Genomic DNA, 15,014 nt, shown 5'->3' with positions numbered 1-15,014 from the left:
CTGGGGGAAAGAGGGAGCACTTGTGGAGCAAAAGGCAGGTGGGGGAGAGAACTGTTCAGAGAAGGGCTGAGCTTCAGCTTGAGCAAGCTGAAAAATGTCATTGGGGCTCATCCCAGACTGATTTCATTTTAGAAGTTACTGAACAAGTTTGTTGTTGGGGGGTGTCATATTTTCCCCTGCAGGTGCACGCTCTGCAAACTTGAGCTGCACTGCCGAGCTGCTCAAGCGCGTCTCTGCTGCAGGTCACGGCGTTTCTTCTTTGGCTTCTCGTGGCCCCGGGGCTGAGCCGCAGCAGAGCCCTGGCGGAGCCCAGAGCAGCCTCAGCATCCACAGAGCCCGGCTGCAAGGAGACAAAGCAGAAAGCGCCCGTCAGCTGAAGGCTCCCGTCCGTCCCCCTTGTCCCAGCCGCCCGCGGTGCCCAGGCCGTGCTGGCCGTGCTCAGAGCGCTGCCCAAAGCTGCCCAGCATTGCTGCCTCTGGCAGGAGAGCAGGAGGGCAGGACACGTGCCCAGCCTGCAGCCGGCCGTGGCACAGCCACCTCCTCAGCAGCTGCCCAGAGCGGGATGCTGCTGCGCTCGCTGCCGTCTCCCAAAAGCCCTTATCCCAGCCGTGCCAAGAGGACGGGCACCCACCTCACGCCTCCCGCCGCCAGAAGAAAAGCTGCTCCCAAACGCTGTCCTCAGCCTTCTCCAAGGGCACGTCCCACCCCCGCCGCAGCTGCTCCCAAGCACTTCGCCATCCGGACCCGACAGCACCTAGAACGCTTCCTTTGGAAAAACAAACCATAAATCAATGAAAAGAGATTAGAGACAAAAAGGGGAAACAAGGAAAAAGGTAAAAAAATCTTCTCTCTGCTGGGGCCTTGAGGAAGGCCCAAGCCCGCCATGCGAGGGAAAAACCCACCCACGGGCCAGGGCAGCCCACGCTTTCTCCCTTCCCCCTGCACTGCCCCCAAAAGTCATGCTGAGCCCAAAGCCAACAAGGGCAGTGGAGCAGCCCAAGCCCTTCCTTGCCTGCAGAGCAAAGCAGCCCATGCACAGCTTCTGGTGTCCAACCTCTGCTCCCACCATGGGGCTTGCTTTGTGTCGGGCTGGCTGCCCCAGCCCCAGCACGGGGCACCGTGGGTGCTGGGGGCTGTTGGCAGGGCCAGGAGCAGACTCCCAGTTCAAAAGCAGCCCAGCCTATCCCCCCAGCCCTGCCAAAAAGCAGCTTGGCAGCCGACTGAAGAATTGGTTGCATCCGCCCCAGCAAAGGGGGGAACCTTTGCTTGCCGGCCAGGCTGTGCAATGCCCAAATCTGGGAGCATCCCCCTGCGTGTGGACTCATCTGCAAATTCGCTGTGGAGCCTGGCTTTGGAGAAGGTGCCACAATTGAAGTCCATCATCTTCAGCTTGCCAGGTGCAGGAAGAGCTTGTCATCCTTGATGTCACCCTCCATGTCTCCAGCAGCAGCAGCCGCACCTGGCACAGCTTCTCCAGGGGCTCCTTCTTCCCTGGGGCTGGAGCAGGCTGTCAGTGCTCTGCCCAGGGCCCCGGCTGTCGCTGAAGCAGGACAAGCAAAAGCAGCTGCCATGGCGGCCACCAGTGCTGGGAAGAGCAGCTCAGCTCCAGCAGCAGGGCTGTGCGTGCCCAGCTGAGGAGCCCTGCGCAGCGATTCAGGCAGGACAAAAACTCTGCCTTTCTTTGCTGCTCCTTGCCAAGGCACGTGTGCAGCTGGAACTTACCGGCTCCCTGGCTCAAAGCGTGCGTGTGGCTCTCTCCCTTCTCCTATGGCACGCGAATATCCTGCATCCAAGGAGCACAGGACAGGTCTTCTAATGAGGGCCTTTCCGAGGAGAGCACGGATAAACACCGTCGGATGAGATCCTGGCACTCTGCGCAGAGAAAGCAGAAAGCACCAGTCAGTTGCAGAAGGCTCCTGTCCGCTTTGCCCCACTCTTGCCATGGCCAGGCCGTGCTGCGTGTGCTCAGGGCTGTGCCTAAACTTTGCCATCAATTCTTTCTTTTGGAGGAGAGCAGGACATTGCCACCTCCTCAGCAGCTGCCAGTGTGGGATGCTCCTGAGCCCGCTGCTGTCTCCCAGCACTGCTATTGCCCCCGTGCTGCAGAGACGAGGATCCACCTGGAGAGAGCCGTCGTGGGAGCGAGAGCCGGCCCCAGGTGCTGTTCCAGCCCCTCCTGAAAGGGTGCTCCCCGCAGACCATCTGGTGCAGCACGATGCCCAGGGACCAGACGGTCGCTGCCTCGCCGTGGTACCAGCCCAGGTGCGTCCATTCCGGGGGGCTGTAGGACGGTGTTCCTATGGAATAGAGATGGAGTTCTTCAGGGGGACGCTGCCTGCTCCCAGAGCCTCGCCCCAGCATCCCCGGGCATGCGGGGGCCGCACCAGCGGCACGCGGCCTGACCCGCTGCCCTCTCGCCAGCACCTGGGGCTTGTGTACAAACTGGGAGTTGGAAAAGAAGCCGCTGGTGTCGCAAGAGGGCAGCGGAAGCCCTGGCAAGGCCCGAGCATTCCATGCAAAGGAAAAACCCACTTGGTGCTGGGGAAAAACCACGCTTTCATCCTCCCTGCCTGCACTGCCCCAGAAACCATTCTTAAGGCAAGGCAAGCACAGGCAGCAGAGCAGGCCGAGCCCTGTCTCGCCTGCACACCAAACGGGCTGGAGCACAGGTTCTGGCCCCCCCTCTCTGCTACCCCCACCCACGGGTGTTTCTGTGGCGCTGGCTGCCCCAGCCCCAGCGCCAGTCCTGGGCAGAGGGGCTGGCAAAGGCTGCCGGCAGGGCTGGAAGATGGCCCCTCAGCCAGCGCCGCTCAAAAGCAGCAAGGCTGAAGACTCCGGCTGCCATGAGTGGCAGCAAAAGGGAGAATCCCCCCTGCCACAGCCGGCTTGGGCTGTGAGCTGTTGGGCTGTGAGATGCCGCTACCAGGAGCCCCCCCCTGCGTGGGCTCACCTGCAAAGCTGGTGTAGGCTGCGGCTTGCAGGTAGGTGCCACAGCCAAAGTCGATGAGTTTGGCCTGCCCGGTGGCCAGGTCAACCAGGATGTTCTCTGGTTTGATGTCCCGGTGCAGGACCCCGCAGCTGGTGCAGTGCCGCACGGCCTCCAGCACCTGGCGGAACAGGTGCCGCGCCACCTCCTCGCACAGGAAGCCCCGTGCCCGAATGAAATGAAGGAGGTCCTGAGACCGCTCCGGGCGCTCCAGCACCATCACCACGTTTTTGGGGAGCTCCAGCCACTCGTGGAGCTGGACGATGCCAGGGAAGCCAGCGGACACCTTGGCCAGTAGCACGATCTCCAGTGGTGCTCGGGTGCCGTCGGGCTGTGGGAGGAGCACGATGCCGTCAGCGGGGCCCATGCCGTGCCGGGGCTCGGCAAGCCCTCAGCCAGCCGGGGACGCTCTGCGCGCTCCGCTGGCCCCACGGCCGCTCTCCCTCGAGGCGTTCTGGCGGCTTCCACCCTGCCGGGCCTCGGCTCATCCCCGCCCGTCGCGCCCCGGCTTCTCGCGCTGCCCCTCGCTCACTCACCAGCTGGCCCCAATGGTGGATGCGGTTCCGCGGCACACGTTTGACGGCCACCTGCAAGGTAAGGGGAGCAGCGGGCTGAGCTCGCCGCCCGCCGTGCCGAGCCCCATGCTCCTTCTCCTCCTCCTTTGCCCCCCGCCTCCTGCGCCCGCCGCCGGCCCCGCCACTCACCGGGGCGCCGTCCGAGAGCCGCGTCGCCGCCAAGACGCTGCCGAAGCCGCCGCGCCCCAGCAGCGAACCCAGCCGGTAGCGCTCCTTCAGGCCCTGCTGCGCCTTCCGTGCCGGCGAGACGCGGCCGTCAGCGCTCGGCCCGGGGCCAGGAACGGCCCCCGAGCGCCGCTCAACCGCCCCGGGCCGGCCATCCCCACATGTTGCCTCTTTTGAAGCGGACCCCGGCGGCTCGGGGCCGGCGGCCGCGCTCAAGAGCGGCGGACTTCGGAGCGGGGAAGACGCTGCGGAGGCGGCGGGAGCGGCCGCGCCGCCTGTGTCCCCGGCGGGCCCCGGGAGGAGCCGAGGCCGGGGCCGGGGCCGGGGTCGGGGTCGGGGTCGGGGTCGGGGTCGGGCCAGCCGGAGCCAGGGGCTGGCGATGGTGCCCAGGAGCCAGGCGCTGATGGCCGCCCAGCAGCGCCACAGCCAGGACGGCGAGAGCCGGGCGGAGGCGGGACCGCGGCGGGACGCCCGGGGGCGGGGAGGGGGCAGCCCCGCCCGGGGCCGGGGGCGGGCCGGGGGCATGGCCCGGCCGGGCGTGGGGAGAGGGAGGCCGCGGGAGGGGGGTTGGGGAACGAAAGGGAGAGCGGGACAGGGTGCGAGACACTGGGAGAGGGAGAGGAGGAGCAGGAGAAGGGACGCAGAGGGTTCGTGGACTCGCTGCTCTCCTGCTGCTCTTGTGCTGCTGCCGCTGCTGCTGCTGCTGCCGCTGCTGCCGCTGCTGCCGCTGCCGCTGAAGCGCTGGGAGCGTTTGTCCGCGTGTCCGTGTGTCCGGTACCCGTTTGTCCGTTGCCCCCCGCGCGCCCCACGGCCGAGCCCCGCGCGGCCCGGGGCAGCACGGGCCGCTCCGCTCCGGGGCCGAGGCGGAGTCCCGGAGCATCTCTTCCTCCCGCAGCCACAGCAAACCCGCTCGGCCTTTGGGAGCATTTTTGCACACGTTTCCCTTTGAAGGGCTCCTCTCTACCCCCATTTCCAAGGAGTCTCCCTGGGGTTTTGGCACGTGCAGCGACAGGGTAGCGATTGGGCTTCAAACTGCGAGAAAGACATGGAGGGGCTGGAGCATGTGCAGAGATGGGAATGGAGCTGGCGAAGGGTCTGGAGGACTTCTGAGGGGCAGCTGAGGGATGTGAGGGGGCTGAGCCTGGAGGAAAGGAGGCTCAGGGGGGAGCTGTCTCTCTCCAAGTCCCTGACACGAGAGGGCAGCCAGGAGGGCTGGGGCTCTGCTGCCAAGGGAAAGGACGAGAGGAAATGGCCTCGGGGGAACCTTTGGGGTGGATGGTGGGGAAATTCTCAATCTCCATGTCTCGACAGAGCGGGAGGGGGGGAGGGGTGGGGCGCGACCTGGGGACACGGGGGTGGTGACGGTGGGCTGGGGACACGGGAAAGGGCACGGGAAAGGGCACGGGAAGCCAAAGCCCCGCTGAGCGCTGGCGCTGGGCTGGCACGGGCTGAGCCGGCAGCAGGGCCCCACAGGCCTGAGGGACTCGCCCTGACGCCCGGGGAGTATTGATCCTGGTCTCTACAAAATGAGACTCAATAAAATATCATTAAAAGATGCCTCCTTCTCCTCCTCCTCCTCCCCCATCCCTTCTCCTGCTCCCCCCGGGCCCAGCGCCCACCCTTGGCCCCCCGTTTGCCCAGCGCGGTCGCATCCCGCGGGAGGAGCAGGGATGGAGCCCGGACAGGTCGGGCTGGGGCAGGGCTGTGCTGTGGGCCCGGCCTGGGAGCCCCCCAGGCGCCCCCTCCTGAAATTCCCCTGGCGGGGGGCGCTGGGGGCGAGGGGGGGCGCAGGTGGGGTCCGGGTGGGGAGCGCTGGGCGCTGCGGGTCTGCCTGGCAACTGGTGAGTCACCAGCGCCGCGCGCTCTGATTGGCTGAAGGTTGTTCAGCGCCTTCTCTGATTCTCTGATACTCGCGGGGAATTTGGGTTGGTCCTTGGCACATGTCTCAGTCTGAAGTGCAGCTGGAGATGCTTCACTTCTGCCAAGGACTCTGCCAGCTTGAGAGAAGTTTGCGCTCCATGGAGTTGAGAAAGAAAGTGCCTATCACGAGCTTGTTTCCTCCAGTTCCTAGACAGCAAAGGGGCTATGAAAGACAGCACTGGCTTTTTGTTCTAGGAGTTTTTCTTGACAAGCAGCTGCTGGATGTTTGCAAGGGGGTTTGGGATATGCAAAAATGAGAGGGTAAGCTGGTACACTGAGCTTGAGAGCTTTTAAAAGCATATCTTCAGGGCTTTGGATGCATTTCAGAGGCTGGGAGTTCCATGCTGAGCAGCTGATGGCACAGAAGAGGTTCTAAAGAAAGAGGCCCTGCTGGAATTGCCTTTTCTTTTGCAGCCTAGAAACTGCACAGCCAACAGCAAAAACGATTCCTCCTCCCTCCCTGCAACATGCAGCATCACATTCCTTTCTGTCTCCAAGAGGCAGGATGCACAGCCGAGCTCTTCCACCCACTGCTCGCACACGACTGGGGCCGCGCCAGCCAAGCGCTTGGCTTTTTGCTGGCCACTGTCAGCGCTCATGGAAACAAGCACACGATAGCGCTGCCCACTTGCAGAAGAAGGAATCACTGCGAGGCCAGCTCGAAAGCAGCCCAATGGCAGAGGCAACTTGGAAACTTCGCTGCTCTCAAATCAACGGTGTCAGGACAAAAAGATTTCCCTCATCTTCCCCTTGCACGTGCAGACTCCTCTTTGCACCCACACTCCAAGAGCAAGATGAACTCCTTTGCCCTAACTTGCACTTTCCTTCTCAGCTCTAGGCACCATCCTAAGGCTTCCCTCTGCCAGAGTCAGGATCCAAAGACAACGGCACCAGGGACTGCTCACACACAAAAGGCACCAGGACAAAAGGCTCCCGAGCTTGGCCTTTGCATTCCCGCGGACAGCTCAACAGCTCTAAGCCAGAGAAGTGCCTGCTGGGAAGAGCCTTTAGAATCACTCCGAGCACCTCATGACAAGGAGCTGCAGCGTGTGGGGATGAATCTGCAGCAGCCTCCTGCCCCAGGGTGTCCCCCGGGAGCAGCCATGCGCCAGGCCGTGACTGCCAGCTGCACATGCAAAGGAGCCGGTGTTCCACACCACGGCTGTGCCTGGGACAGAGACACGAGTGGCCACAGAAGTGGCCATGGCACTGTCCGCACGCTGTCCCTGCTGCTTCTCGCCCAGCCGCTGGCGGGGCACCAACTGCCAGCCACGCACTCCTAAAGCCACGGGCCCACTGGGACACTGCGGGGGCTGGTGGAAGCCAGCGGCCATTGTGACACAGCGGGGCTGCACAGAAGCCACGGTGCTTTGTGACCCGTGGCTCCCAGGAGAGCCTTTGTGATGCTGGGGACCTACCCGGAAGCCTGGCTCCACTGTGACACCAGCACAGAAGCTCGGGGAGCCCTGGAGACCGTGGGGACGCTATGGAAGCTGACGGAAGCCTGGGCACCACAGTGACGCTACGGAAGCTGGTGGAACCGAGGGGCCACCGTGACACTCTGGGGCCTTTTGGAAGCAACGAGACCCTGGTGGGAAGCCACGGGATGATTAATGCTGGCAGGAACCTGCTCCAGGTGGGCTCCTTTCTCCCAGCTTCCACAAGTGCTGCTAGGATGCCACTGCGGCACTGGCTTGTCACGGGCTCACGGCTTCCTTTGGGAATGGCTCTGCTGCAGGATGGCATGCTGCAGAGAATGCAGGTAGATGTTGTGCTCCCTCCTGGCATGCAGGTGGACAAGAAAGCCTGATCCAGCCCGCCCTCAGCCCGTGTCCGGCTGTGTCATTGGGGCGGGGCAACTTTGGGAGCAGCCCCAGCCCTGCTGCACAAATCCACAGAGAGCCGGGATTTTTCCAAGTCTCGTGTCTCCGTTGTGCCGTATTCCCAAAGAAGCAGCAGCTCCTCCCGATGAACACGGCGAGTTACGCGGATGCTTGTCAGCTCCACTGCCTGCCTAGAAATCTGGAAACTGCTTCTAAATGCTGCTCCCTTCAGCTCTTGGGCACCGACTGACACAGAGCTGGGAAACAAATCCCCTGGCTGCTGGCTGACAAGGTGAGTTCCGCCAGAGTCAGAGCTCCGTGGGAAATCTCTATCCACGCCTCTCCTTTGAATAGATCCGCACACGGGGTGCGCAGGGACGTGTCCTGTATGGAAAGGAAGGAGTGTGCCAGCACCGTGACTGACACTTTCCCTCTCCGTGTGCGTTGCAGAGCCACGGGTACACAGACGTGATGGAAACCCTCGCACAGCCAGAGCCTTCTGTCCCTGCAGAACGGAGCGCGGCGGGTGGGGGCGGTTGGCGGGCAGCGAGTCCCGGACAGCGGGTGAGATCCGGCTCCACAGCTGCCAGGCCCCGCTAAGGCTTAATGCCGCCTCCTCGGCAACAGGAAAGGCCTTCAGCCTCGTCCCTGCCCAGAGGAGCAGCGCTGGCCTGGCTGCACAGCTCATTTTGCCCACAGGTCACAGGAGATGAGATGACAATGCTTGCAAACACCGAGTGCGAGCCACAGCTCTGGGTGCTCACCATGAACCTCGGCTCTGCGAGCGCTGTCTGCCCCAGGCTCCAGGGGATGCAGTGGGAGCCCGGCTGGGCTCTGCCCTGGGACCATCCTCCAGGGACAGCTGCACACAGGGAGCATTTGGTTGCCACAAAGAGCCAGGCCATGGCTGCAGGGAGCTGCTCCAGGTGCGGCCTGCACTGCTGTGTGCTGCGCTCTGGGGCTGCTGCTCCCCGCAGAGGGGACTGCACTGGGGTGCCAGAGGAGACAGAGAAGCTCCAGCTTAAGCCTAAGTGGGCTGGATGGCCGGACTGGGAAGAGTGGCGAGAGTCAAGGGCATTCACGGAGCTCATCCTGCTCTGTGAAGAACGAGGAAAAGGGAGTGGGAAGCCAGCAGTGAGCAGAGCTGAGGCCTGGAGAGCAGCTCTGAATGACACCCAAATCTCACCAGACCTCTGAGACATTGCTGTTCTTCAGCCAGTGACAACATGAGTCCCTAAACCTGGGGCTCACTCTTCCTCGTGGCCAGGGGCATCAAGGAAGGCTACAGTGCAATGGGGACTGCAGTGAGCTGGGAACTCACTGGGGGAAAGAGGGAGCACTTGTGGAGCAAAAGGCAGGTGGGGGAGAGAACTGTTCAGAGAAGGGCTGAGCTTCAGCTTGAGCAAGCTGAAAAATGTCATTGGGGCTCATCCCAGACTGATTTCATTTTAGAAGTTACTGAACAAGTTTGTTGTTGGGGGGTGTCATATTTTCCCCTGCAGGTGCACGCTCTGCAAACTTGAGCTGCACTGCCGAGCTGCTCAAGCGCGTCTCTGCTGCAGGTCACGGCGTTTCTTCTTTGGCTTCTCGTGGCCCCGGGGCTGAGCCGCAGCAGAGCCCTGGCGGAGCCCAGAGCAGCCTCAGCATCCACAGAGCCCGGCTGCAAGGAGACAAAGCAGAAAGCGCCCGTCAGCTGAAGGCTCCCGTCCGTCCCCCTTGTCCCAGCCGCCCGCGGTGCCCAGGCCGTGCTGGCCGTGCTCAGAGCGCTGCCCAAAGCTGCCCAGCATTGCTGCCTCTGGCAGGAGAGCAGGAGGGCAGGACACGTGCCCAGCCTGCAGCCGGCCGTGGCACAGCCACCTCCTCAGCAGCTGCCCAGAGCGGGATGCTGCTGCGCTCGCTGCCGTCTCCCAAAAGCCCTTATCCCAGCCGTGCCAAGAGGACGGGCACCCACCTCACGCCTCCCGCCGCCAGAAGAAAAGCTGCTCCCAAACGCTGTCCTCAGCCTTCTCCAAGGGCACGTCCCACCCCCGCCGCAGCTGCTCCCAAGCACTTCGCCATCCGGACCCGACAGCACCTAGAACGCTTCCTTTGGAAAAACAAACCATAAATCAATGAAAAGAGATTAGAGACAAAAAGGGGAAACAAGGAAAAAGGTAAAAAAATCTTCTCTCTGCTGGGGCCTTGAGGAAGGCCCAAGCCCGCCATGCGAGGGAAAAACCCACCCACGGGCCAGGGCAGCCCACGCTTTCTCCCTTCCCCCTGCACTGCCCCCAAAAGTCATGCTGAGCCCAAAGCCAACAAGGGCAGTGGAGCAGCCCAAGCCCTTCCTTGCCTGCAGAGCAAAGCAGCCCATGCACAGCTTCTGGTGTCCAACCTCTGCTCCCACCATGGGGCTTGCTTTGTGTCGGGCTGGCTGCCCCAGCCCCAGCACGGGGCACCGTGGGTGCTGGGGGCTGTTGGCAGGGCCAGGAGCAGACTCCCAGTTCAAAAGCAGCCCAGCCTATCCCCCCAGCCCTGCCAAAAAGCAGCTTGGCAGCCGACTGAAGAATTGGTTGCATCCGCCCCAGCAAAGGGGGGAACCTTTGCTTGCCGGCCAGGCTGTGCAATGCCCAAATCTGGGAGCATCCCCCTGCGTGTGGACTCATCTGCAAATTCGCTGTGGAGCCTGGCTTTGGAGAAGGTGCCACAATTGAAGTCCATCATCTTCAGCTTGCCAGGTGCAGGAAGAGCTTGTCATCCTTGATGTCACCCTCCATGTCTCCAGCAGCAGCAGCCGCACCTGGCACAGCTTCTCCAGGGGCTCCTTCTTCCCTGGGGCTGGAGCAGGCTGTCAGTGCTCTGCCCAGGGCCCCGGCTGTCGCTGAAGCAGGACAAGCAAAAGCAGCTGCCATGGCGGCCACCAGTGCTGGGAAGAGCAGCTCAGCTCCAGCAGCAGGGCTGTGCGTGCCCAGCTGAGGAGCCCTGCGCAGCGATTCAGGCAGGACAAAAACTCTGCCTTTCTTTGCTGCTCCTTGCCAAGGCACGTGTGCAGCTGGAACTTACCGGCTCCCTGGCTCAAAGCGTGCGTGTGGCTCTCTCCCTTCTCCTATGGCACGCGAATATCCTGCATCCAAGGAGCACAGGACAGGTCTTCTAATGAGGGCCTTTCCGAGGAGAGCACGGATAAACACCGTCGGATGAGATCCTGGCACTCTGCGCAGAGAAAGCAGAAAGCACCAGTCAGTTGCAGAAGGCTCCTGTCCGCTTTGCCCCACTCTTGCCATGGCCAGGCCGTGCTGCGTGTGCTCAGGGCTGTGCCTAAACTTTGCCATCAATTCTTTCTTTTGGAGGAGAGCAGGACATTGCCACCTCCTCAGCAGCTGCCAGTGTGGGATGCTCCTGAGCCCGCTGCTGTCTCCCAGCACTGCTATTGCCCCCGTGCTGCAGAGACGAGGATGCACCTGGAGAGAGCCGTCGTGGGAGCGAGAGCCGGCCCCAGGTGCTGTTCCAGCCCCTCCTGAAAGGGTGCTCCCCGCAGACCATCTGGTGCAGCACGATGCCCAGGGACCAGACGGTCGCTGCCTCGCCGTGGTACCAGCCCAGGTGCGTCCATTCCGGGGGGCTGTAGGACGGTGTTCCTATGGAATAGAGATGGAGTTCTTCAGGGGGACGCTGCCTGCTCCCAGAGCCTCGCCCCAGCATCCCCGGGCATGCGGGGGCCGCACCAGCGGCACGCGGCCTGACCCGCTGCCCTCTCGCCAGCACCTGGGGCTTGTGTACAAACTGGGAGTTGGAAAAGAAGCCGCTGGTGTCGCAAGAGGGCAGCGGAAGCCCTGGCAAGGCCCGAGCATTCCATGCAAAGGAAAAACCCACTTGGTGCTGGGGAAAAACCACGCTTTCATCCTCCCTGCCTGCACTGCCCCAGAAACCATTCTTAAGGCAAGGCAAGCACAGGCAGCAGAGCAGGCCGAGCCCTGTCTCGCCTGCACACCAAACGGGCTGGAGCACAGGTTCTGGCCCCCCCTCTCTGCTACCCCCACCCACGGGTGTTTCTGTGGCGCTGGCTGCCCCAGCCCCAGCGCCAGTCCTGGGCAGAGGGGCTGGCAAAGGCTGCCGGCAGGGCTGGAAGATGGCCCCTCAGCCAGCGCCGCTCAAAAGCAGCAAGGCTGAAGACTCCGGCTGCCATGAGTGGCAGCAAAAGGGAGAATCCCCCCTGCCACAGCCGGCTTGGGCTGTGAGCTGTTGGGCTGTGAGATGCCGCTACCAGGAGCCCCCCCCTGCGTGGGCTCACCTGCAAAGCTGGTGTAGGCTGCGGCTTGCAGGTAGGTGCCACAGCCAAAGTCGATGAGTTTGGCCTGCCCGGTGGCCAGGTCAACCAGGATGTTCTCTGGTTTGATGTCCCGGTGCAGGACCCCGCAGCTGGTGCAGTGCCGCACGGCCTCCAGCACCTGGCGGAACAGGTGCCGCGCCACCTCCTCGCACAGGAAGCCCCGTGCCCGAATGAAATGAAGGAGGTCCTGAGACCGCTCCGGGCGCTCCAGCACCATCACCACGTTTTTGGGGAGCTCCAGCCACTCGTGGAGCTGGACGATGCCAGGGAAGCCAGCGGACACCTTGGCCAGTAGCACGATCTCCAGTGGTGCTCGGGTGCCGTCGGGCTGTGGGAGGAGCACGATGCCGTCAGCGGGGCCCATGCCGTGCCGGGGCTCGGCAAGCCCTCAGCCAGCCGGGGACGCTCTGCGCGCTCCGCTGGCCCCACGGCCGCTCTCCCTCGAGGCGTTCTGGCGGCTTCCACCCTGCCGGGCCTCGGCTCATCCCCGCCCGTCGCGCCCCGGCTTCTCGCGCTGCCCCTCGCTCACTCACCAGCTGGCCCCAATGGTGGATGCGGTTCCGCGGCACACGTTTGACGGCCACCTGCAAGGTAAGGGGAGCAGCGGGCTGAGCTCGCCGCCCGCCGTGCCGAGCCCCATGCTCCTTCTCCTCCTCCTTTGCCCCCCGCCTCCTGCGCCCGCCGCCGGCCCCGCCACTCACCGGGGCGCCGTCCGAGAGCCGCGTCGCCGCCAAGACGCTGCCGAAGCCGCCGCGCCCCAGCAGCGAACCCAGCCGGTAGCGCTCCTTCAGGCCCTGCTGCGCCTTCCGTGCCGGCGAGACGCGGCCGTCAGCGCTCGGCCCGGGGCCAGGAACGGCCCCCGAGCGCCGCTCAACCGCCCCGGGCCGGCCATCCCCACATGTTGCCTCTTTTGAAGCGGACCCCGGCGGCTCGGGGCCGGCGGCCGCGCTCAAGAGCGGCGGACTTCGGAGCGGGGAAGACGCTGCGGAGGCGGCGGGAGCGGCCGCGCCGCCTGTGTCCCCGGCGGGCCCCGGGAGGAGCCGAGGCCGGGGCCGGGGCCGGGGTCGGGGTCGGGGTGGGGGTCGGGGTCGGGCCAGCCGGAGCCAGGGGCTGGCGATGGTGCCCAGGAGCCAGGCGCTGATGGCCGCCCAGCAGCGCCACAGCCAGGACGGCGAGAGCCGGGCGGAGGCGGGACCGCGGCGGGACGCCCGGGGGCGGGGAGGGGGCAGCCCCGCCCGGGGCCGGGGGCGGGCCGGGGGCATGGCCCGGCCGGGCGTGGGGAGAGGGAGGCCGCGGGAGGGGGGTTGGGGAACGAAAGGGAGAGCGGGACAGGGTGCGAGACACTGGGAGAGGGAGAGGAGGAGCAGGAGAAGGGACGCAGAGGGTTCGTGGACTCGCTGCTCTCCTGCTGCTCTTGTGCTGCTGCCGCTGCTGCTGCTGCTGCCGCTGCTGCCGCTGCTGCCGCTGCCGCTGAAGCGCTGGGAGCGTTTGTCCGCGTGTCCGTGTGTCCGGTACCCGTTTGTCCGTTGCCCCCCGCGCGCCCCACGGCCGAGCCCCGCGCGGCCCGGGGCAGCACGGGCCGCTCCGCTCCGGGGCCGAGGCGGAGTCCCGGAGCATCTCTTCCTCCCGCAGCCACAGCAAACCCGCTCGGCCTTTGGGAGCATTTTTGCACACGTTTCCCTTTGAAGGGCTCCTCTCTACCCCCATTTCCAAGGAGTCTCCCTGGGGTTTTGGCACGTGCAGCGACAGGGTAGCGATTGGGCTTCAAACTGCGAGAAAGACATGGAGGGGCTGGAGCATGTGCAGAGATGGGAATGGAGCTGGCGAAGGGTCTGGAGGACTTCTGAGGGGCAGCTGAGGGATGTGAGGGGGCTGAGCCTGGAGGAAAGGAGGCTCAGGGGGGAGCTGTCTCTCTCCAAGTCCCTGACACGAGAGGGCAGCCAGGAGGGCTGGGGCTCTGCTGCCAAGGGAAAGGACGAGAGGAAATGGCCTCGGGGGAACCTTTGGGGTGGATGGTGGGGAAATTCTCAATCTCCATGTCTCGACAGAGCGGGAGGGGGGGAGGGGTGGGGCGCGACCTGGGGACACGGGGGTGGTGACGGTGGGCTGGGGACACGGGAAAGGGCACGGGAAAGGGCACGGGAAGCCAAAGCCCCGCTGAGCGCTGGCGCTGGGCTGGCACGGGCTGAGCCGGCAGCAGGGCCCCACAGGCCTGAGGGACTCGCCCTGACGCCCGGGGAGTATTGATCCTGGTCTCTAAAAAATGAGACTCAATAAAATATCATTAAAAGATGCCTCCTTCTCCTCCTCCTCCTCCCCCATCCCTTCTCCTGCTCCCCCCGGGCCCAGCGCCCACCCTTGGCCCCCCGTTTGCCCAGCGCGGTCGCATCCCGCGGGAGGAGCAGGGATGGAGCCCGGACAGGTCGGGCTGGGGCAGGGCTGGGCTGTGGGCCCGGCCTGGGAGCCCCCCAGGCGCCCCCTCCTGAAATTCCCCTGGCGGGGGGCGCTGGGGGCGAGGGGGGGCGCAGGTGGGGTCCGGGTGGGGAGCGCTGGGCGCTGCGGGTCTGCCTGGCAACTGGTGAGTCACCAGCGCCGCGCGCTCTGATTGGCTGAAGGTTGTTCAGCGCCTTCTCTGATTCTCTGATACTCGCGGGGAATTTTGGTTGGTCCTTGGCACATGTCTCAGTCTGAAGTGCAGCTGGAGATGCTTCACTTCTGCCAAGGACTCTGCCAGCTTGAGAGAAGTTTGCGCTCCATGGAGTTGAGAAAGAAAGTGCGTATCACGAGCTTGTTTCCTCCAGTTCCTAGACAGCAAAGGGGCTATGAAAGGCAGCACTGGCTTTTTGTTCTAGGAGTTTTTCTTGACAAGCAGCTGCTGGATGTTTGCAAGGGGGTTTGGGATATGCAAAAATGAGAGGGTAAGCTGGTACACTGAGCTTGAGAGCTTTTAAAAGCATATCTTCAGGGCTTTGGATGCATTTCAGAGGCTGGGAGTTCCATGCTGAGCAGCTGATGGCACAGAAGAGGTTCTAAAGAAAGAGGCCCTGCTGGAATTGCCTTTTCTTTTGCAGCCTAGAAACTGCACAGCCAACAGCAAAAACGATTCCTCCTCCCTCCCTGCAACATGCAGCATCACATTCCTTTCTGTCTCCAAGAGGCAGGATGCACAGCCGAGCTCTTCCACCCACTGCTCGCACACGACTGGGGCCGCGCCAGCCAAGCGCTTGGCTTTTTGC

Source organism: Coloeus monedula, assembly GCF_965178545.1.
Source record: "Coloeus monedula genome assembly, chromosome: 31".
Lineage (NCBI taxonomy): Eukaryota > Metazoa > Chordata > Aves > Passeriformes > Corvidae > Coloeus > Coloeus monedula.
Note: the sequence above shows the minus strand (reverse complement) of the source record.